At 39.2% G+C, this 22,462-nt stretch overlaps 1 protein-coding gene and 1 pseudogene across 3 annotated transcripts in view; both read left to right on the plus strand.

The window, feature by feature from the left end:
* Window positions 1-4,120: 4,120 nt before the first annotated feature.
* Stard3nl (STARD3 N-terminal like) overlaps window positions 4,121-22,462 on the plus strand; it is a 41,979-nt gene continuing 23,637 nt past the window's right edge. The window contains exon 1 of one of the 3 annotated variants that reach the window (XM_010640479.3): window positions 4,121-4,315. The gene's annotated coding sequence lies outside the window, so the exon portion shown is untranslated. Of the gene's footprint in view, window positions 4,349-22,462 lie in introns of all 3 variants that reach the window. The other 2 variants (XM_010640478.3, XM_010640482.3) reach the window with 2 other exon arrangements.
* Window positions 4,272-19,321, plus strand: LOC104873695 (annotated as a pseudogene).

The raw sequence follows: 22,462 nt of genomic DNA on the forward strand, positions 1-22,462 counted from the left end.
CATCCTATTATCTCTTTAGTTAGTCAGTCACCTTAATTCCAAATCCTTCCCACTCCACCAAAAAAAAGGAAAAAAAATAAGAATAAAAATTAAAAATTGCTCTCTCAAATGTTGCATCATTTCTTCATTTCCCAAAAGAAATTTTCTCCCCAGTATTTCTTTCCAAGCTTTTTATGCTTCATTAGATGCTTCAACAATAATCCTTTGACCCAGGTGATTGTGGATTATGCATTGGTCCTACAATATTTGTAATAAATACCGGCTGCTTTTCTGCTCTGGGTTCCTAATTATACAAAACAAAGACTATCATCTTTCTTCAGTCCTTAGGCCACCCTAAGATACACTACAATAGACACATACAATTTTTTGAGAAGGTCTTCTCTGTTCTTTCACAACTCAGGGACACATGTCCCATATGGGAAAATAGGCTGCTGTGGTCAAGATTTCTATAGAGCCTGCTCAGGGTTGTTTAAGGTCAAGTAAAAATGCTCTGAAACTATCCTAATATTTTAAAGTTGAATTCTTTTGATTCAGTATTTGATTGCAGGGGATCTTTGACCATTTTCCAGAGTTCTAGCAAAAGCAATACTGACAGTTTCTGCTTACTTTTTCAGCATTTCTGTGGAGGGACAGGGCAGTGAAACTGCCAAAGTGATCATTTTTTACATTAGTCCAGATATTTTTACTGGGTTTCATACTGCTCTTCTAGGCTAGAATATACTAAATATACATATTTACACTTCTCCACATATTCAGCCCCTTCTGGGCTTTAAATGACCATTTGGTCAACTGACTATAATTGACCAGCTTTCCACCATGAATAACTAACCATAAATCTGGATTAAATGTAAAAAGGAAACAGTTCAATCTGAGGACAGTGAAAGGAGCTAGGAGTGAAGCCTCAGTATCTTATTTCAGATATTTAGTAGAAATTTTGGTCACCAGAAGACTTACTCTAAAACTTAATAAAGAACAAAATAATGGCAAACGTAGTCTTAGAAATGTAAGTAATGGAAATAATGAATACATGGGTTAAAATCAATAAACAAATATTGTATATACAAAGAAAAATAATATTTTGCTAGGCTTAACAAAAATAAAATACCTGAAAACAGCTGTAAAAAACTCAGGAGTTAAATTCATGAAATTGAAGTATTTTAAATTCTTTATATTACCCGGGAATTATAAAAGGTATTGATTTAGAGAAGATGCTAATAAATTGAACATTAATTTTGTATGAAAGGTGAGCCACAGCATAAGAAATTTAGCAGTACGTAACTTAAATGTGACAAAGAACTCATAGTGAGGATATAGACAGGGCTTAGACACAGTAAGAAAAAGACTGGATGCGAGGTTTGAGCCCCAGTACCAAAAAGACAGGCAACCTAATGAACGAATGAGTAGAAGACTTAAACAGGCATTTTACCAAAGATACCCAAATGGCATAAAGACATATAAGCTGATTTTGTTATCCCGAAAATGCCATTATTATCTACAATGTGAAAAAGAAGGTTGAAGAAAAAAAGAACACAAAATACAACTGAAAAATCAAATTTTGAAAGACGAAAGTCAAATAAATATTCATTCATTGCTAGTAGGCACATGAACTGGTAAAACCAAAAAAACTATCTATATTCATTCCCTGGTACAATAATACAATTCCTGGAAATATATCAAAATTAATCATGGACATTAAAAGTTAGTGTCAGGAGCAACCACATAATTTGGGGGGAAAAATCATTTGATTAGGCCTAGTTCTCCTGACTACAGGCCAGCTATAGCATTTTGAGACATAGCCCTATTTTTGCCTCTGGTCACAGCTAGGACCTCAATGGTCTGGTGATGCTGTGATGCTCCAGGACAAGACCACCAGTTTAACACATTCTGGGAGAAACAAAATCTTCATCTGTATAGTTGCTCCTTGTTCTAGGACTTCTACCCCACTTTACTTGTTACATTTCTTTCTCTCTCTCTGTACTGAACTCTCTGTGTTGAGTCATTTGGTACATTTGCTTCTTCCAATGTACTGAACTCTGTCCTGAGTCATCTGTTACATTTGTTTCTCCTAATGTACTGAACTGTCTGTCCTGAGTCATTTCTTACAATTGTGTCTCCCAATATACTGAATAAAAGGTGGAAGGTTCAGAGGGCTTTTGTCTTTGCCACTCAGAGCAGCACTGACCAGGCCCAAAGCTCAGCTTATTCTCTGTCTCATTTTTTTCCTACCTTTTCTCTATAATAAGTTAATTCGCCATGCTGTTGTGGTTCGCAGGAGACTAGGACTTACTAGAAGGTTCTAGTAACATCTCCTTTCCCTATTCTCCACAGGTTAGGTACAAGAATATTTGCATCAGTATCATTGGTAGTTACCCCAAACTTTGCCTTGTTATCAAGGATAGTAAAGAATGTTTGTAATTATATACAAAAATAAAAGTGAAGAAATATTACATTCTTTAATATAAATCAATCTTGAAAATATAATATTAAGCCAAAAGAGCAACAAAAGAATACATACTCTGAGTTTCTATAAATGCTTGAAAAAAAGATAAAGCTAATTTTGGTGGTAGTATTCAGAAGAATGGCTGTTTGTTCATGGAGGTGCACTGAGACTGAGCAGGTGGTAAACATTTCACATCTTGCAGTGGGAGGTAGTTACACGAGTTGGTTCACTTTGTCACCAAGATATACACTGAAGATTATTACACTTCTAGACTTAAAAATTTCTATCAATTTTGGCAAGGATGTGGGCAAAAGAATGTTTAAATGCTAGTGGTAGGAATGTAAATTGTAAGAACTACTCAGGGTTAACCAATCAGGGAAATCTAGTAGGACTAAAAATGTGTATATTCTATGATCCATTATAGTCACTCATTGGTATCCTCACATTAGACAGTACTTAGACGTAAGTACAGAAAACCACCTACACATATGTTTAAGGTAGCCTTATTTATAATAAAACAAACTGGATATCAGAGGGTAGGAAAGTGGTAAATTGTGTGTGTGTGTGTGTGTGTGTGTATAATTGTTCTGAGGACTATGACAAGGTATTTTAAAAGAACAAAGTAGACTTACATCACATAGATATGGAAAGATCTCAACACTGAGTGTAAGATACAACTTCCACACACACAAATGTACAAGAACTAGTAGCCATTAGCTAAGGACTGGGTTTGTAATTAGCCCGAAAATTTCATTTGCAATATTTAAATTTTTTTTGCGTGGATATTTTGTGCTTGTGTAGTTTGAAATTTATAATAGCACTTATAATAACTCTGGAACAATGTCCAAATAACAATAATTGCCTTTGAGAGGTAAACTGACTGACTGAGAAAACAGGATGTAGAGAATTTTCACTGCATATTCCTCTGTACCTTTAAAACACTCTCTGGGGGTCTGAATCAATATAAGCTTGTGCCCAACCTGGGCAATTGAGCAAGGTAGCCAGACCCTGGCTCAAAATAAAAAAGCGCTGGGAATCCAGCTCAGTGAGAAGGCCCTAATTTCAATCCCCAGTTATCAAACAACAAGACAAAATGACATAAATAGTATCTGTTGAAGAAAAACATCTCATATAGAATAAATGGTGCCCAATATCGTGGAAAAGATACAAATATGATTAATGTACTATGAAAGGAGCACAAAGAACGGGTCTCCTAAATAGGCCCGTGGCAGTTGAGAATTCACAAGTGGAGGGGACACTGTGCGCGGATCCCGACACAGAAATGTACTGCCCTGTGTTTTCATTACCGGAGAAGTCAGTGGGAGGCGCCCAGATGCCCAGACATCCGTCTCCATGGTTATTTTCCACGAGGTGGAGCCTAAAACCTTAAGTGACTGCAGAACAGCAGTAGAAGCCGAGTTGCCACGGAGGAAGCGGAAGCTAATTGAAACCGAGTAACACCATATTGCAGGAAAGCACAAGCAGCTCAAGGATCCCAAATCCCATTCCATCTAGTACAGTCTGCCTTCTCCCGCCTCCCTGCGCCGCTTACAGGTCAATAGGTGATTGACAAGCCCTTATACCAATCAGCTACCTGTTCTAGGGTCCGCTCCGCCTCAGCCGTGTCTTTGGTCCCAGAGCTCGGTGGGGCCGCCCTGCGTCAACGTCAGCGTGCTGACGTCACGGGAAGGTCTTCTGGGCGGCCGGGCAGCTGGAGCGCAGCGGTCTGTGCGTGCCTCCTGTGCCTGATTCTGATCTGGGTCCGCCCTGTGGCGCCCCGCCCCTCCGCCCTCAGGGCCCAGGCGGGCGCTGCTGTGGAACCGCGCGCAGTCTTCGGGCCGGGCTGGGGCTGCCTGCCCGGAGCCACCCGATGAGGTACGCTGTGTTTCTGTTCGCCCTATTTGACAGGTGGGAAAACTGAGTCCCGGGATGAGGTCACCTTAGGGAGACTGCAACATGTTGATGCGTTTCTTGTGCCGATTCTGGGAGCCCAGGGCAGTGGGATGGCGAGGCCTGCTCTGTGCAGGAAGGATGCAGAAGAGAAGCCAGAGACTACTGAGCCTAGTGCCTCCTTTTACTGGGGGTTCAGGAAAGGATGCAGGAAGTGGGGTCCCCTTCCTCCTTCCTGTGGACCCTGGGAGGCCAGGGGCCCTCTGGAGCGATTGAAAATGAGGACTAGGTCCTAAGTGTGGGTTATCCTGGCACATTCATCGAGAAAAGTCGTGTTCATAACGAAACAAAATAAAAATCAAAGCATGACTCATGAATGCTTTGGCAGTGGTTTCCATTCACTTTGCACACTCATGGTGCCATTTTTTCCCCAGTCTCATTAGCATGCTTTTGTTTTTTGAGGTTTTTTTTGTTTTGTTTTGTTTTTTTTTCTCTTTTAGTTGAAGTATAAGTCAAAAGCGTGGCACTTGGAATTCCTTTAAAATAGAAATTAACTAGTCATTTGTCTTCTGTTTCATGATCACTGAATCCATTGAATCAGTAATACTCTGGATATGTTTAGGAAGGTGAAGAAGGCAGATCTAGTTTCTAAGTACACTGCAATTAGCCCAGTGGAAGAGTTCTGAAAAATAATTCCCATCTTTATTCCTGCTACCCATTCACCTCTTTCTTAAAGCACGATTTGGTGAAAGAAAACAACTTATAGTGTCCTTGCTCTAATGTGGATTCAGTAATAAGTTAGTGGGCGATTTGTGCTTTGCAGAACGATATGTATACATGTTTTGTATTGTCAAACACTTTTCTCAAACATGGACTTTTTAAGATTGCTCTATTGTAGCCTAGAAAACTGCATTAAAGGAATGATTAAAGCAGCCTTTGAGGACTTTCCCTTTTGTTCCTAGAAGAATGTTGATTATTGTCATTTGAATTTATTCTTTGGACAGTTTATCTGGTGAATCTCTGTGATACTCTAATTGATTTAGGTGTTGGAGATTGAGTAATGAACAGTTTATGCAGGTTTCTTGCCCTGAAACACCTTACATTTGCTGTGGACAGGGAAGCTAAAAAGTAATTTTAGGTAGAGATAAGTACTAGAGAAGAGATTACAGGGGTAACGAGCTTGTGTGTCATTAGGGAAGACTTTCCAGAGGAGGTGATGGTGTTTGAAATGAGTCAGCCATGGGGAGATCTGCTGGAAGTTTCTAGTAACAGTGCACAGGATATATAGGGAGAATCAGTTTGGACTATTCCAGGGATGAAGGAGAAAGCCAGTATGGCAGGAGCAGAGTAAGCCTAGTGGGCAGTGAAGTTGAGGGACAGTGGTACTGGGTGACATTGGAGAGGTGGGCAGGCACTGCATCATCTGTATCCCTTGTGGGAATGCTTACAGGTTAGAAAAGATAATTTGTGTACTGTAAAACCCTCCTGCTTTCATTCAGAGGCAGTCTCTAACCAGCTTTCGGCTTTATTTTGGTTATGAAGTCAGTACAGTAATTCATCATATGTATATATACTTATCTTTTTATAAATATGTATACCTGTACACATACACACACACACACACACAATTGTGTATACATTTTTTTTTCCTTCCTCTAGGGGTCCTCTTAATGAAAAACTGTCTTCTTTCTTCCAGCACGGAATCAACATTCACTAATTTTCCATCTCATTGTTATTACGTGCGGCACTCAAAGCCTTTGCTTATCATCAACTCTTCTCCAGTATTATCTTTACAAAAGAATTTTGTAAATTTTCCTTTGGGAAAACTCAGTCAGTCCCTGTTCTGTCCAAGCCAAGTTCTAGGAAGCTGCATGGTTAAGTAGATTATACTTTTCTATTAGAGCTTGTATTGCTGACCAGAATCACTTGTCTGCCTTTGTTTAGTTCCTGCAATCTTCCAGGTACGTTGCATACACTGTAATCTTTTCATCTTCTTGCAGAGGTAAATATTAAACCTTTTCAACAGGGAAGGAAACTTCACTTAAGGCCACTGAGCTAGTACTGATGGAACTCTTCAGCCTTCCTCCAAAGTCCACTTCATTCTGCACCACCTCCTGCTCTCCTGCTAGTACTTAACATTTGTTTCATGATGTGACATTTCAGAGATCCTTTGGTTTGACCCTCTCAATTTAGAGGTGGAACTGTGAAAGCCCAGAGAAGTTTAATGATTTACAAAATACAGCACAAGTAGTGGCCACACTGGTGCCAGTTCTTCACCCTGATGATTTTAATCTTTGTGTGCATGTGTGTATTACCTCTATTTCTTTCTTGAAAGCCCCATAAAAAGAATCATCCTTTTAGAGAAAAATATAATATTTCAATATCTAGATTGTACTATGAATAAACTCAAAAAATACAATTTTTAAAAAGATAGGCAGTGCTTCTTCTTGAGATAAAATAGTGCTCTATTTTCCTACATTTTTCTAAACAATTAGTTGGTATAAATTCTCTGGATGAATCCTTGGTTTTTGTTGGAAAGAAGCTATGGTTTCAAAATGACTTTTTAATATTTCTTAATTTCAGAAGTGTTTGGAATGGATTTAAAATTTGTTATTATTTTCCCAGCCTTGACCTTATTTTCCAGGTATACTGGTATATTCATAGGTATACTGTCACAAATAAAATCAGCATTCCCTGTACTTATGATACTGGACAATAGCAACAGCAATTTTCAGTTTTGAATATGATAGTTGAGAACACTGAGGGCAGAGAGGTGAGCCCAGGGACCCCTGATCTTTCTAGTGCTGAGCTAAGAGGCCTGGCTAATCCTCCCAGCTCTAGCAGCAAAAGCTTGTGAGTCTAATGTCCTATGTTAGAATCTCAAATGATGTATAGGAATATTGTGTTGCCTGAAGTTTGATGGCTCAGTTTCTGGCAAATGGAGTTTCTTACTAAAATTGAGGACATCTTTATGTCAGGTTAGTGATACAGTTTCTTTTTCTTAGCAATATGTTATATTTAGACAATAAGTAGCAATGAATTGATAAATTCTGTGCTTGAAAAATAGTTTATATTGTCCTAAATTTTAAAAGTAGCCATAGTTTCTAAGATTTGCTTATTTTAGTAATTATGGTTGGAATATATCTTATGAATAATAGCAGGCTAATAAATAGATTGATTTACTTTCTGGATGGCTTTTTGACTAGATATCTTGATGGATATTGTCTTTTTCATTAGTCAAATTAGAATAACATTAATGGAATTAGCACCTGCTTTCTTAAATGTTGGAAGATATTTAGATTTAGACAAAAGACAGCTTTTGCTCTTAAAGCCAAAATATTAAAACTGGATATTTTGACTGAGTAGCTCTGTCTGTTAAGATTGTTTATATAATTGATTTTTATATTCTAAAACTCCAGGCCTCATGATTTTATCTCACGTTATAGTGCTGTCCTTCTACCTTGAACCCAGTGTGCCATACTGGACTCCTGGCCTTTACTTTGAGCTGTCTCCCTGTAGTGCCATAACTTGTGGTCTGCCTGGAATACAAGTTGGATGGACAACTCCAGCTGGCCAAAGTTCTGTCTCTCCAAATCCACTCAAATGCTAGACTTTGTCAATAAAACATTTCTTGAGTCTCTTTTAACGGAAGTCTCCTTTTATAGCACTTTTTGTAGTCTTTCTCCTCAAAACAGTTTAACAGTCTTGGGATTTTTGACAGTGCACTACTATATGCTTGAGTTTTTTAACCTGTTTTTACTTGAGCTTAAAAGACTTAACAGTGTGTGCTATACATAGTGTTTTTTTGCAGATTGTAGAGCCCTCCTTTTTATTTGCACATTTATTACTTCATTCCTGAGAGAGACACTGTTAGGCTTTTTCTGGCTTTGATTCAATAGACCTTCTTTCCTGGAACATAAATTTTTTTACTTCAACTATTGAGGGCACTGTATCAGACAGCTTTATTTTCTTGTGACCAAATATCTGAAAACCAAAGCAATATAAAGGAATAAGGATTTACTTTAGTTCACAATTTCAGAGATTTCAGTCTGTGGTTGGCAGCTGTCATTGCTTTGGGGTGGCCCTTGGCAAGTCAGAAACATCATGGCTGAGGGGCGTGGTAGAAGAAAGCTGCTCACTTGATGACATCAGAGAGGGTAGGAAAGTCAAGAAGGATCCAAGGGCAAGGTACAGCTTTTAAATTCACACTCTCATTAATCCACTTCCTACAGCTGGGCTTTGTTACCTAAGAGCCTACTAAACTATGACTCATCAATAGACTAATCCATTAGCTCTCATGATCCAGTCATCTTTCTAGATGCCACCTCCAAACATTGCTGCACTGGGGATTCAAGCAGTACATGAGTCTTTGGGGGACATTTCACTTTTGAGCCTTCATAGGTATACTGTCACAAATAAAATCAGCATTCCCTGTACTTATGATACTGGACAATAGCAACAGCAATTTTCAGTTTTGAATATGGTAGTTGAGAACACTGAGGGCAGAGAGGTGAGCCCAGGGACCCCTGATCTTTCTAGTCCTGGGCTAAGAGGCTTGGCTAGTCCTCCCAGCTCTAGCAGCAAAAGCTTGTGATTCTAATGTCCTGTGTTAGAATCTCAAATGATGTATGAGCACAGCTTGGGCCTTTTTCATTGTTTTGCTGGCTTTGTTTGTGAGTTGACCTGGATCTGGAATGTACAGTATTTCTTATTGTGAATCAAGATCAAAGCTAAACTCACCAAGGATCTTTGACACTGAGCTATTTAAGCTTGGAAGATCTTCCTGGACAGGCATTAGGATAATACTGGGTTTAGTATTGTTTAATTTAAAACTTGCCTTCTCGTTACAATTTTTAAAAAATATATCTTGAGAATAGTGAGCATTCTTATTCTATTAAATCTGGAATTTGGAGGAATTTAGCATAGTTTTGTTTGTTTGTGTATTTTTCGTCAGTGATGGGGATGGAAGATATTGTGGATACAAGGCAAGTGCTCCACCACTGGGCTACACTCCCATCCCTGGTCTTGTACCTTCTAAAAGTTGCAGTACTCATGGTTTTCATGTCCTATATTTTTTGCAGGGCAGTATACTTTTTAATTACTGTGAATTTTTGCTCACTATAGTATATTCTCACTTGTTTTTTTTCTTTCAGAAAAATATATTGCATAATTATTTTTAAATTAACCGCTTGTGTGCTCAATTAATGATACACAACCAGGCAATTTAAATACTTGTTTCTGTTCTCAGGGCATGTTAAATTCATCAGAGGCAACAAGGAGTTCTTGAAGTGTTAAAAGTTTCTCCATCTGAAGTAGTGGCACCAGCCAAGACTTGCTTTGGGCATTGCTGATGATAGAGATGTCTATTCCTGGAGCTGTGGGCTGTCTGTTCCAGTTTCTCTTTCTCAGCACCATTGACATTTTGGGGTGGAAAAGTCTGTTGGAGAGGCTGTTTTATGCGTTGTAGGGTTTTTAGGCCCATTTGTGTCCTCTAGCCTCTAGATGCCAATGGCACCTCCTCTTATGCCCCTAGACATTGCCAAATGCACTGTGACTGGGAGTGGGCAGGCACTCCTCACCCTTCCTCCTATATTCCATTGAGAACCAATGTTTTATGTAAACTGTCTCCATAACAACCCTTGAAGTTAGGTTGCAATATAATTTAAGTCCCCACTCTACAAAAGAGACTTAGAAAGGTTAAGTAACTTGTCCAAGGTTACACAGCTTAGCAACAGTACTGGCATGTGAAACCAGATAGTGCTCTTGGTGAACCCTCAGCCAACATAGTACCCTCTGACTGACCACCACTTACTGGAGGTCCAGAAAAAGCCCAGGGAAAACTGGAAGAAATATAAGTAGCTGGGTAGCAAACTGGTCAACTGGTGAGTATTGCCACATTTTTCAAGAGAAGAGAGTACTATAGTCTGGATTTTATTTATGTGAAATACTTTCTTATGGATAACTAATTCCATGTTTAGAAAAACATTCAAGCCTGAAAACAAACACATTCCCTTCATACGAGCAATATTTGGCCCCAGTGGAGGGTTTGTAGACTTTGGTATGTAGACTGTGACTGGGAAAATGTGCAATTATTTCATGGGATTATTGGGGTTGATTCTGAATGCAGGGCATACAAGGGAATTGAGGGTGGGCAGGTAGGGCTTCCAGACTAAGAAGGGTTGTCTTCTATTCTTTTAAGCCAGAAGAGCATGAGAACTGAATTCTATGCTCTGCTACTCAGTAGAGACTTGGGGTGAATGACTTTCATAACTTTGAAAAGCATCCTTCAGAACCTTTTTTTCATGACCTCCTCTTGTCTAAGTGTTAAATGTCTCATAGGATTTTAAAAAAACAGACTAGAATTCAACACCTTTGTCCTCAAAACCACAACCTTAAGTCATTATGTTGGCAGCCAGTAACCAGAGAGTCCGTGTTTAACTCTCTTTGAACATGGAGGCTCTCTGCCAGCTTTTCAGAAACTGTGAACGCTTGCTGGTCTTTGATGTTTTCCTGGTCCACAGGAGCCTGGCTACTTCAGTTGAGCCTGTATTCCCTTGGTGTGAAAGTCAAGCTCACAGAGCCTTGCTGGCATTTCACAGCCTTTTGTTGTCTGTCAACATACTTTTGTGGTTCCTCACCTGAGGTCTTTTAGGGCCACTCACTGTTAGCACACTTACTTGTTCTTCTCTGATTTTTAGTTTGCTCCAGTCTACCTCTTCCTTGGAACATAACAGCTTTTCATTTCTTCCAAACTCATGTATTTCTTCCAAGGCCAGCTTTTTCATGAAGCCTATTTTGGCCTCAGAAAGCTAATATTCAGTCTTTTTTTTTTCCTCATTGAGTTTATTGGTACATTTTAGGTATACAGTATAGTTACATTCATCATTGGGGTCTTGTACCTCTACATGCCAGGTCTTGGTTCTCATTTTTTCACCTTGTCCCTGGCCCTCCCTTTACCCCCTCCTCCCCTCCCTCTTTACAAACACTTCATTTCCACTTTTTCATTCTCTCATATTAACGTTCAGTCTTTTTTGCCTTAGGATTGTGTTAGATTTTTGTCTAATTATTACTGTGAATCTATTAGCTCCTTTATGAAAGGATCCTTGAGGACTGGGACCGTATCTTTTCTCCTATATCAACTAGCATAGTGTTTTATGTGGTAGATATTTAATAAATATGTCCATTTGTTTCAGACATGTAGGTTCCCACATATAGTGATTTATTTGTATTTTTCCATACATTTTTGTCAGTTTTTCTAGTGTACTATTAGAGTGACTACACTATATAGCATTTAAAATATATTAGAAAGATGATCAATCTAGTTAATTTAGGATGGTTAGAATATTTTTATTAATTCCATTGTCAAGTATAATAACTCGAAGTTTTCTTGGTTATTCCATACAGTATGCTGAAAATCCAGTACATCTGTAAGCTTGTTTTGAGTTTAGTTAGCAGGTGCTCTGACTGTATACTTTCATAATATTTGTAAATCAGAATTTAACAAACAAAGCAAATGCTTGACACATGCCAGGTGTTTCTCTAGGTGCTAAGGATATAGACGTATTCTCTAAGAGCTTATAGTACAGTACTAAGGAAAAGACCTGTGAACAATATGTAAAATATATATGAAAATTGAAGGTGCTCTTAAAAATGTGGAATGTACATAATGCCTATTCTGCTATCTTTTATTATAACAAAATACTTGAGCTTGAGTATTCTGTAAGAAAAGAATTGAGTTGGGTGTGGTAACGCATGCCTGTCATTTTAGCTACTTGGGAGGCTGAGGCATGAGGATTAAAAGTTCCACGCCAGCTTGAGCAATGTTAACAAGACACTGTTGGGGATGAAGTCCCATGCTCCCTTGTTTCAATTACCAGTACTGGGGAAAAAAAAAAGGCAGAAGAAATGAAAGGGAAGGAGGAAAGGAGGGAACTTTATTTAGCTGACAGTTTTGGAGACTGAAAACTTAAAAGCCAGCTGCCCCATGTTCTGGATTTGGATGAGGGCCACCTTGGCTGTGTACAGTATAGGAGAAGAGCGGGAAAAACAGCAGCATATGGAAATGAGAGATCATATAGTGACACACAAAATTCAAGGGCCACAGTTGGTCTTTTATAACAGTTTGCCCCTGGGAAAGCTAACCCAGGTCCCATGAGAACTACATTAATCTTTTCTTCCCCCAGTGACCAGGTTCCACCTTTTATGGTTTCTGGTTTTGTGTTAGCACACCAGGCTTCCAACACATGAAAAGTTTAGGGTCACACTCAACCTAAACGTTTTAGGGGATATCCAAACCACAGTATCAGAGGGTCAGCAAAAGTTTCACTGAGGAAGTGATCCTGAGGTTTCCTAGGACACTGACCAGGCTTGTTATTTCTGTTCATAATTTGGTAGTAGAGGAGAAATTATCACTGGGAGAATTATAGCAAAAGCATAAATGGTGAAACCTAAGGGAACTAAAAATGGTAGGCACAGCTGGAGCATTGGGAGCGAGAAATGATGTTTTGAACAGCGAAGTGAATATTTTGGAGGTGAGTGAATGAGACTGGATTTTTGGAATAATGGAGACGTGAATGAGAATACAGTGACGGAAACTGGTGAAAGATAATAAAATGACTGAATTTATCACCAGTTACAAATGTTTGGAGCCAGCAGCAGAGTTACATTTAGTATATTTTCTTAGTTATAAAAAACCTTTAATAATATAATAATAAACATTAATAAAATCAGGATCTTAACTGATTATTGGGTACTCTTACTGTAAACACTTTCACTCTTCATAGGCAATGTGTATATCTCAATATCTGTGTTTTTTAATTATTTTTACTTTTTTATTTTGTAGTTTCTCATCTCTTTTTCAAATTGTGTGAGGCCAAATTTTCAGAGAATAGTACTTATTTCAATCCTTTATTGAGAACCTTGTGAATTTAAAGCAATTCTGCAGCCAGTCCTGATGATACGTGCCTGTAATTGCAGCACTCTCCCAAGTTCAGGCAGGTGGATCATAAGTTCGAGGTCAACCTATAAGACTTAATTAGAACCTGTATCAAAACAAAAAAAGAGGGGAGGAAGAAAATAAAGAGGAGGGGCTAGAGATTGTAGCTCAGTGCTAAGGCCCTGGATTTGATTTCCAGTACTGCAAAAGAAAAGAGATCTTGCTAATTTTATGATACTCTCTGCCTCTGAAACATGTGCTCTGAGCTGTTTTCATTATTAGGTTGTGCAGCACAGTCCATGTTCTGGGTTTATTAGCCTGTAGTTGCATTGAGTCTTAATGGATAGTGACCTTTGTTTTTAAAGCACAACCTATGCTGGAAATTGCATCTGATGTTTATCTCTTGAAAGTCTAGTTTCCTATATGACTATCTAGACATTCTAATGAAATGAGGAAAAGAATACTGGTACTTTTTAAAATTAAGACTTCAAGATTTTGAGGTCGACACTCCTTGCCTGTTGTATGTACTAAGCTTTGGACTGCAGACGTTTCTCTAATGTAGAGATCTGGATTCCTGTTTGGATCCATATGCCATCTTTGGCTATGACAATATAAGAGGGAACATATACAGTACAGTTGTGTCAGTAGATACTCTTGGGCATAAAAGTGAATGGCTCCTCTTTTATTGACCCACCTTAGTTTGTGAAAGAGAAATTTAGTCTCAGGTGACTCCAGGGGCAGTTAATGCTTTATCTTCCCTAGTACTGTTATCAGAACGCCACCTCCACTACATACAGAGGCTCCAAAAAGAATAGAAGATGGCTTTGTCAACAGGAGTAACATTTTCAAGAACCCTTATCTTCCACCTTGCAGAAAAGAAGTTATTGCCTGTTGAATGAAAAACCCATTTAACAGTGTAGCTGGATAAAAGTCAACAATCAGTAGCCTTCCTGTACACAAATAACAAACTCACTGACAAATTAGGGAAACCACGCCTTTCACAATAGCATCAAAAAACAAAAACCAAAAACCCTAGAAATCATCTAAGGAAGGAAGTAAAAGAACTTTACATTAAAAACTATAGTAGTGTAAAACAAGTGATTGAAGAGGATATCAGAAAGTGGAAAGATGTTTCTTGTTCTTGGGTAGAACCAAAATAGTAAAAATGACCATGCTTTCAAAATTATTACACAGATTTAATGCAAACCTGATTGAAATACAATAATATATTTCACAGAATTAAAGAAAACATTCCTAATGCATTTGGAACCAGAAGAGACCTAGAGTAGCAAAAGTCAAACATTCACTGGAAGAAAGATAGCTTCTCTAATAATTGGTACTGGGAAAACTGGCTTTCCAGGCTGGGGATTTGGCTCAATGGTTCTGCCACCTGCCTCGCAAGTACAAGGTCCTGAGTTTGATCCCCAGTACCAAAAAGAAAAACTGGCTTTCCGCGTGCTGAATATTTAAACTAGACCCATATCTTCCACTATGCACAAAACTACCACGGAAATAGATCAAAGATTTAAATACTAAAACAGAATCACCAGGTCTGCTGGAAGATGAAATAGGCAGATCTTTTGAAGACACTGGTGTAGATAAAGACTTTATGAACAAAACCCTGATTGCATAGGAAATAGGACAAAGAATCAACAACTGGGATCTCATCTTATTAAACAGCTTTTGCATGGCAAAAGAAACCACTGAACAGATTGAAGAGACAACCCACAGTATGGAAAAAAAATTTTGCCAGCTGTTTCGCAAAGGATTAATACATAGAATATATAAAGAACTAAAAAAAAAAAGACTTCCCCACATTTAAAGACCCAGTCAACAGTGGACATCTGAAATGAATAGATACTTCTCAGATGAAGAAGTAGGCATGATAAATAAATGTATGGAGAAATGTTTAACATCATTGGTCATTTGAGAGATGCAAATTAAAACTGTTGAGAATACAGCTCTAAAAAGAATGGCTGTTATCAAGAAATCAACCAATAACAAATGCTGGCAGGGCTATAGGGAAAAAGAAACCCTTTGGTGGGAGTGTAGACTGGTGCAACCACTGTGGAAATCAGGGTGGAGAGTCTTCAAAAAACTAAAACTACAGGTTCCATTCGATCCAGCTATTCCTCTTCTTGGTATCTTCCTGAAAGAATTAAAAGTATCATACCACAGCAGTATATGCACACCCATATTTACAGTGGCACAGTTTTTACTAACTCAAGCTTGGAAACGTCCCAAATGCCCATCAACCCATGCATGGTTAAGGAAGATGTAGTTTGTTGTTGTTGTTTTTTTAAATACAGTAGAGTACTACTCTGCCATAAAGAAGGATAAGCTTGAGACATTTTTAGCTAAATGGACCTTGAGACCATACTCTTAAGTGAAATAAATAGAACACATTTTATTTAAATACTGTATTTTGTCGTCTGGGTTGAGAAACTGAAAGTCTAAATAAGGACCAAAATGTATAATAGATCTTGGGAAATGGGAAGAAAATATTCAAATGAAAAGTGGAACGGGGGGGGGGGGGGGGGGCGGGCGGGATCGCACTCAGGTCGTCCTGCTTGCGAGGCAGGCAGCTGCACCGCTGAGCTAAATCCCTGGCGCTATTGTTGCTGCTATTGTTGTTGATTCGGTTGTTGTTCTTTAACGCACACCACCCACCGATTCGAGGTCCGTGCGTGTGCCTGTAAAAAAAAAAAAAAAAAAAAAAAAAAAAAGGAAAAACCCCGTCTTGCCCCGCCCCTGAATAGCTTTGTTAGCTTTACTGTACTCACAAGTTACCTTCTTGGAATTCAACTTCTGTTTTCTCTGGATTACAGAAGACATGTCTGGGGAGGCCTGTGAAGAATGTGTGATAAACATGGTCTTTATTCTAATCTGTGAGATGAAAGTTAGTTACTAAAAGAAGCTTATCCTTTCAGTAACCTTTCTACGACTCCTTAGAGAACAGCAAACTTTCATTCTTGGACTCTGTTGATTTTGAGGTTTAGACCCGGGAGATCTCCATTTCTGTGCTGGGAGGTGACAGCTTTGCTTGAGAGTTGTTTGCAGTAATAAGTACGGAAGAAGTGCCATTGTATAATACAGAAACATTCTCATATGCTTTGGGAGATAGTTTAAGTTTCTTAATATTAATATTCTATGTATTAATCCAACAGTATAGATAGTAATAGTACTCTCTGCTCCATCATGCTGAGGCTGGTAACGTATCTCTAAGATCAAGTTGTAATCTTCACAGGAATATGGGTATGTACACTGAGAAGCAGCAAGTTTCCTCTGAGTGCCTGTCTGCTGACAGTTGACAGATTTAATGAGTCAAAATTGGCAAAAATATGAGCTAACTACTCTACACTAGCCATCAGGTATTTTATACAGCACTATTGTGATTTTGGGGAACGATAAAAGGTTTTGTTCTGTGAGAACAAGAAAAAGTTCAGAAAACAATGGACAGTTAACAAACAAAATTCTGTCTTTTGCACTTGTGCAAGTGACCTTATTTTTTCCTTTGGAAAGTGAGGTTATGAATAGCTTCTGTGACTTGGAAAATTAAGACACCAGTTTCTAGGTGAGCTGTGGACAAAATCTTTGAATATAAGAATTAATGCTAAGCAAGAAAGGACAAAAAGCTGTTTTATTCATATGAAGAGAAGATATCTGTTAGGAGGAAAATCAACATATGGAGAGAAGAAATGGAGGAAGGTAGCTTTGGAGACCTTGATGTTCCAGTCTCTCTGGACATTATACCAACAGCTTGGGAAAAAAGAGAGAAACAGATCTAATAACATTCTTGTTCCCCAGGGCCCAGTTTGGGAGAGGCTGCCATTGAACTAGTGATAAGGTATCATGCCACCCACTGGACTCACCGGCACTGGGAGGATAACTGGCTATCAGGCTGTTGACTCCTACAGCAAAGTGGAGGAGTTAACAGATCATCTGTATCACCCAGCATGACTGGCCATACTGGCCTCCTGCCATTTTGTCAACCTGTAGCCAGTTGAAGACCTGCTACACACTGCTGGATCCCTTTCCTCTGGCTTGTTCTTTCCTGGGCCAGAGCCCTGGAGCCTCTCTCTGCGTGGCCGTGTAGGCTTCAGTAGCCTCCCTGACCAGCTGATTAGCAGGTCCATCACTCAGACTTCAGCTTCAACATCCTCTGTGTGGGGGAGACTGCCATTGGCAAGTCCAGCCTGATGAAACCACTCTTCAGCACCACCTTTGAGACCAAGCAAGCCAGTCACCACGTGGGGTGTGTGTGCCTGTGGCCTCAGACCTACAACGTCCAGGAGAGCAGCGTGCACCTCAGGCTAACCATCATGAACACCATGGGCTTCAGGGACCAGATCAATAAGGACGACAGGCCCATAGTGGACTCTACTTCATCATGCCCCCACTGGGCATTCCCTGATGTCATTGTATCTGGTCACCACGAAGAAGCTGGACAGGTAAACATAATCCCCATCATTGCCAAGGCTGACACCATCTCCAAGAATAAGCTCCACAAGTTCAAGATCAAGATCATGGGTGAGTTGGTCAGCAGTGGGGTCTAGATCTACCAGTTTCCCACTGATGAAGAGGCCGTCACAGAGATTAATGCAGTCATGAATGCACACCTGCCCTTTGATGTGGTGAGCAGCACTGGGGAGGTGAAGGTGGGAAACACGCTGATCAGAACTTGGCAGTACCCTTGCGGAGTGGTGCAGGTGGAGGAGAGAACTACTGTGAATTCATGAAGCTCGGTGAGATGCTGATCGGGAGTAGACCCACAGCCAGCACTATGAACTCTGCCAGTGCTGCAAGCTGGAGGAGATGGGCTTCTAGGGCAGTGATGGTGACAGCCAGCCAGCCCTTCAGCCTGCAAGAGACGTGCGAGGCCAAGAAGAAGAAGAGATGAGACAGATGTTCATCAACAAAGTGAAGGAGACCAAGCTGTAGCTGAAGGAGTGGGAGCTGCATGAGAAGTTAGAGCACCTGAAGAGGATCCACCAGGAGAAGAAGCGCAAAGTGGAGGAGAAGCTCTGGGAGCTGGAAGAGGAGACCATTGAAGGCGGCCATGGAGGCCTTGTACGCCACCTTACAGTAGCCCTTGAGGAAGGACAAGGACAATAAATCTTGATCCTCAGCCTGGGATGCCACAAAGTGAAGCCAGTTCTCGGCTTCGCTTATCACAAATGCCAAACTGACTGCCCTTCCCTAGTGCCTGTCTTGCTGTTTTTTGCTTCTGTTTGATTTGTTATGCATATCTTTAATGTGCCTGTTTATATTATTTGTTTTATTTTTATTTTTCAGTTAATGCGCACACAGACTTACATGTCAAGAGTGGACTTTAGCCTTTCATGTGTTAAACTGCTTGAGTTACACCTTGTGACCTTTCTCCCATAATGTGATGTGATGGCAGACCGGGACCCGCTACAGAGTTCAGTGTTTACTGCCTTTCCCTCACCCCACCCAATCTGGCCCAAGGCTGCCCTCACTCTGGCAGCCACACATTCAATGCAAACATGCAAAAGCCATGAATGCTGGAATCCAAACCTGGTGAGGTTGATTTTTTTCAGAGCCAGTGACTAGTCTTCCATGTACAGTGTCACTATTCCTTGACAGAACAGTTATAAGCCACTCTAGTGAAGACCCCAGCTGGCAGTGCTAGGCCTAATTGTTTAGCATCAAGATGGCAACTCACACAATGCCCTAGGTGCAGGCTGTGGTCTGGTATACATGCTGCAAAATTTGCCCTGTCCCCCTTTGTTTAATTTTTTTCTAACCTAGAATTTAATTTCAATAATAACTTTGAGACCCTTCTAAATTTTTATTTTGGCACCAGTGCAAAGACAGATAATATCCTCTCCCATTATTTTCATAAGTAACAGACTCCCTGGTTTCTAAAAACAAACAAAAAAAAATCTCTAAGCTTTTCTTATGCATAGAGCACCCTTATAATATATAGGGAGAGGTGGGTAATAAACTTCCTGTAATGACACAAATTATATGTATAGGACACATGTAAATACCAAATAGTTTCTCTAGTGTGAGAAAAAAAGTGTAATTAAGGACTAAAAGGTATAATAGATAATGGGAAATAGGAAGAAAAGGGGAAGGGGAAATGTGAGGGTAGGGTAAAGGAAACAAGGGAATGGAATTAATATGAGAAAATGAAAAATAATGGAAACAAAGTCTTTGTAATAGGGAAGGGTGGAAGGGTTGAAGGAAAGTCAGGGAATGGGGAAAATTTAAGATTGATTATGTAAAGGAATGAATTTCCAACAATGAATGTCATTATATTGTATACATAAAATGTGCCAATAAAATTAATTTTAAAAAGCCCCAGTGGCATGGTGGCTTATTTTCCAGAATGGCACTTGATTTTTCCTCTCTTCAGTCATTCCCTGATATTATTTGCATTTTTTCCTTCTCAACTTGATATAAAAGCTGCTGAGAGCATGGAAACTTGTACTGCATTTTGAATCCTTCAAACTCTGTGTGGTGTTACATTTTGTCAGTGTTAAATACTTGTGGTTTACTAATGTGAGGACTCTTAGTGGAATTACATAGAACCCATCCTGTAATTTATTTTCTGTTCTACAGATAACTGTACTTTATTAGGTTTTGCGTTCTCATCTATTATGGCTGAAGGAAGACCTTTGTTATATCTTCTGGCATTAAATTCCATGTATATTCTGTTGGCTCAGAAATAATGTGTTTCTAGCCAACACCTGTTGCCTCAATTTCTGATTCATATCCAGCTGCCTGCTTTATCTTTACTTGGATACGAATAAGTATCTCACTGTGTATATCCAAACCAAGCAGATACTCTCTCTCCAAGTTTTCCCTCCTGTCTTCCCCATATCTGCTCATATAACCTCCATCCTTCCTATTCTTTTTAGTCTTCATTTTCTCCTCTACCTCATGTCCAGCCTGTCACCAAATGCTCTGGGCTCTGTTAGAACCGACCAGTTCTCACTACTCCCACTGCCATCAGCATGGTCTCTGGTGAATTATTGCTGTGTTCTGCTAACTGGTCTCTGGGTTCTGAGTTTGTCTCAGTGGGGCAACCTGAGAGCCTCTTGTAGCACAAGCTTCCATCTCATTCAGAGAAGTCTTAAGAGTGCCACATACAGTCAGCTCCACATATCCAGCCCCTTGTTAACTTCATTGCTGTCCTCTCCCGACGCTCTCCTGTGCATGTCTCCAGCCACACTGATGATGCTAGCTGCACTCCTGTACCACGGCCAAGGGAAGCCATGCCCCACTCTTCCCTGCAGTGCTGTGCCACCTTCTCAGTGTCATCATCCTGACCACTGAGTATAAAATGAGTGTTCCCAGCTCTCCTTTGCTTACCTGCTGTCCCTGTTCCGAAGGAGGGAAACTCAGTGAGGGTGGGAGATTCTTTGGTTTTGTTAATCCCCCGCAGTTCAGAGAGTCACAGCAGAGGTCTCATATATCCAATAGATACATTCAGTACTAGTATGTGATGAAATGGGAAAAAAAATAAAACACTGCAAATTTGCATTTATTATATATAATAGACTAGAATACATTATTTTAAATTTATTTTCAGGTATAATCTAGAAATTACTAAACAGAGAAATACATAAATATTTGCCCTAGACAACATATTGTAACCAAACTGTTGGATTTAACCTTATGGCTTAACAGGAGTCGAATACAAATGCATAGCTGCCCATGACCTTGATATTTGTGCCCTTGATATTTGTAGCAATATTTGAGAGAAGAGTTTGCTTATATCTCTCAGAGCATCCAAGACCTCTTCTCTGAGGAGATCTGCCACACTGTTCAGTATTCATAGAGTATGTGAAGTTGAGTTGGTATGTTCTTGGCAAGCTTTGAATTTTCACACATTATCAAGTGCAGTTCTTAAAATTTTACAGTACACATCCATATTCAGCTTCTTAAGATATATATTTTAAATTTGTCTTATAAATTTTGAAAACACTGATATGCATTTACCCAGATATCTTTAAATCTTAATATTTCCCTGCCTTACAAGTCTAGTGAAATTTCAATAATAGCTTTTAATATTGCTTTAGGAAATAAATTACTTAGAAATCAAGTGACTATAAGAGCAGACTTGGGTTTGAAAAATAAATTGTTGTCTCTTAAGAGTATTGACTTAGGAACATCCTAACATTTATTTATTCCTCTTTAAATCAAAATCATTGCTGTTAATTTCTAAATAAATATTGAGACCTAAAACAGGTTGTCTGTGTTTGTGCACATACTTTCATCCGCCGTTGTTCATAGCAAGAGTTGAAGGAAATAAGACAATAGGAAATTACAGAGCCTTCATAGGCACAATCAGTGTGTGGGGTGAAGAAGGCAGAAAACAGAGCAGCCGAGAGTGGGCACATTTAGCTGGATGAGAGAAAAGCATTAATTGTATGCTAAGTGAATGTAAACAGCAGTGGAAAATTTGAGGCTTAGAAAGTAAAGATTCAAAAGAAAATCATGGAAATAGTACATAGAGATAATCATCGAGTTAGAGTGTGAATGCTTAAAAAAAAATAAGGGGAGGAACAGAAGGAAATGCAGTTGAAATTCAGGACACCATAGTCCTTTGCATTAATCAAGTAACATTCCGTGTGCCTGAGCCTTAGGTGATGCTTTGTGAACTATAGCTTTGCTCAAGGATCTGGGAAAAGTTTGAGTTCTGATATAGGGAACAAATAAGGAACACCTTGGCTTTTAGACAAAGTGATACTTTGAGCACATTCTCGCCAAAGACATGAACAATCTTTAGGCCCCAAACCATTGCATGATGTGACTCCACTATTTCATTCAAACCTTATAACAACAGTATTAAAGATCATTATCAGTGTTTATGAGACACTGGCTTTAATCTCACACAGATTCACTTCCAATCTGTAGTCCCAAGTACTTTAGAAGTCTTAACAGCCTCCATTTGTGTTTAGATATTTGATGGTTATACCGTATTAAGGGCAGAATCTTTTGGCTGCTCAAAATTCTTACGTTGATTTACCTTTAAGTTTAGCAGTACACCTAAAACTCATCTACATAAGGATTTGTTTTGCAAAGGTATGTGTATAAAATCTCTTGTCAAACATTCTGTTATAGATTTAAGAGATTTTGAAGGATGATTGTAGTTTCTCACTTTGTACTTCTAAAGGTAGCACATACTTATAGCAGTTACTGATTTTTTGCAGTGAAAATGTATA

This window comes from Fukomys damarensis, unplaced genomic scaffold (genome assembly GCF_012274545.1).
Source record: "Fukomys damarensis isolate Sample0158 unplaced genomic scaffold, DMR_v1.0_HiC HiC_scaffold_17, whole genome shotgun sequence".
Taxonomy (NCBI): Eukaryota; Metazoa; Chordata; class Mammalia; order Rodentia; family Bathyergidae; genus Fukomys; species Fukomys damarensis.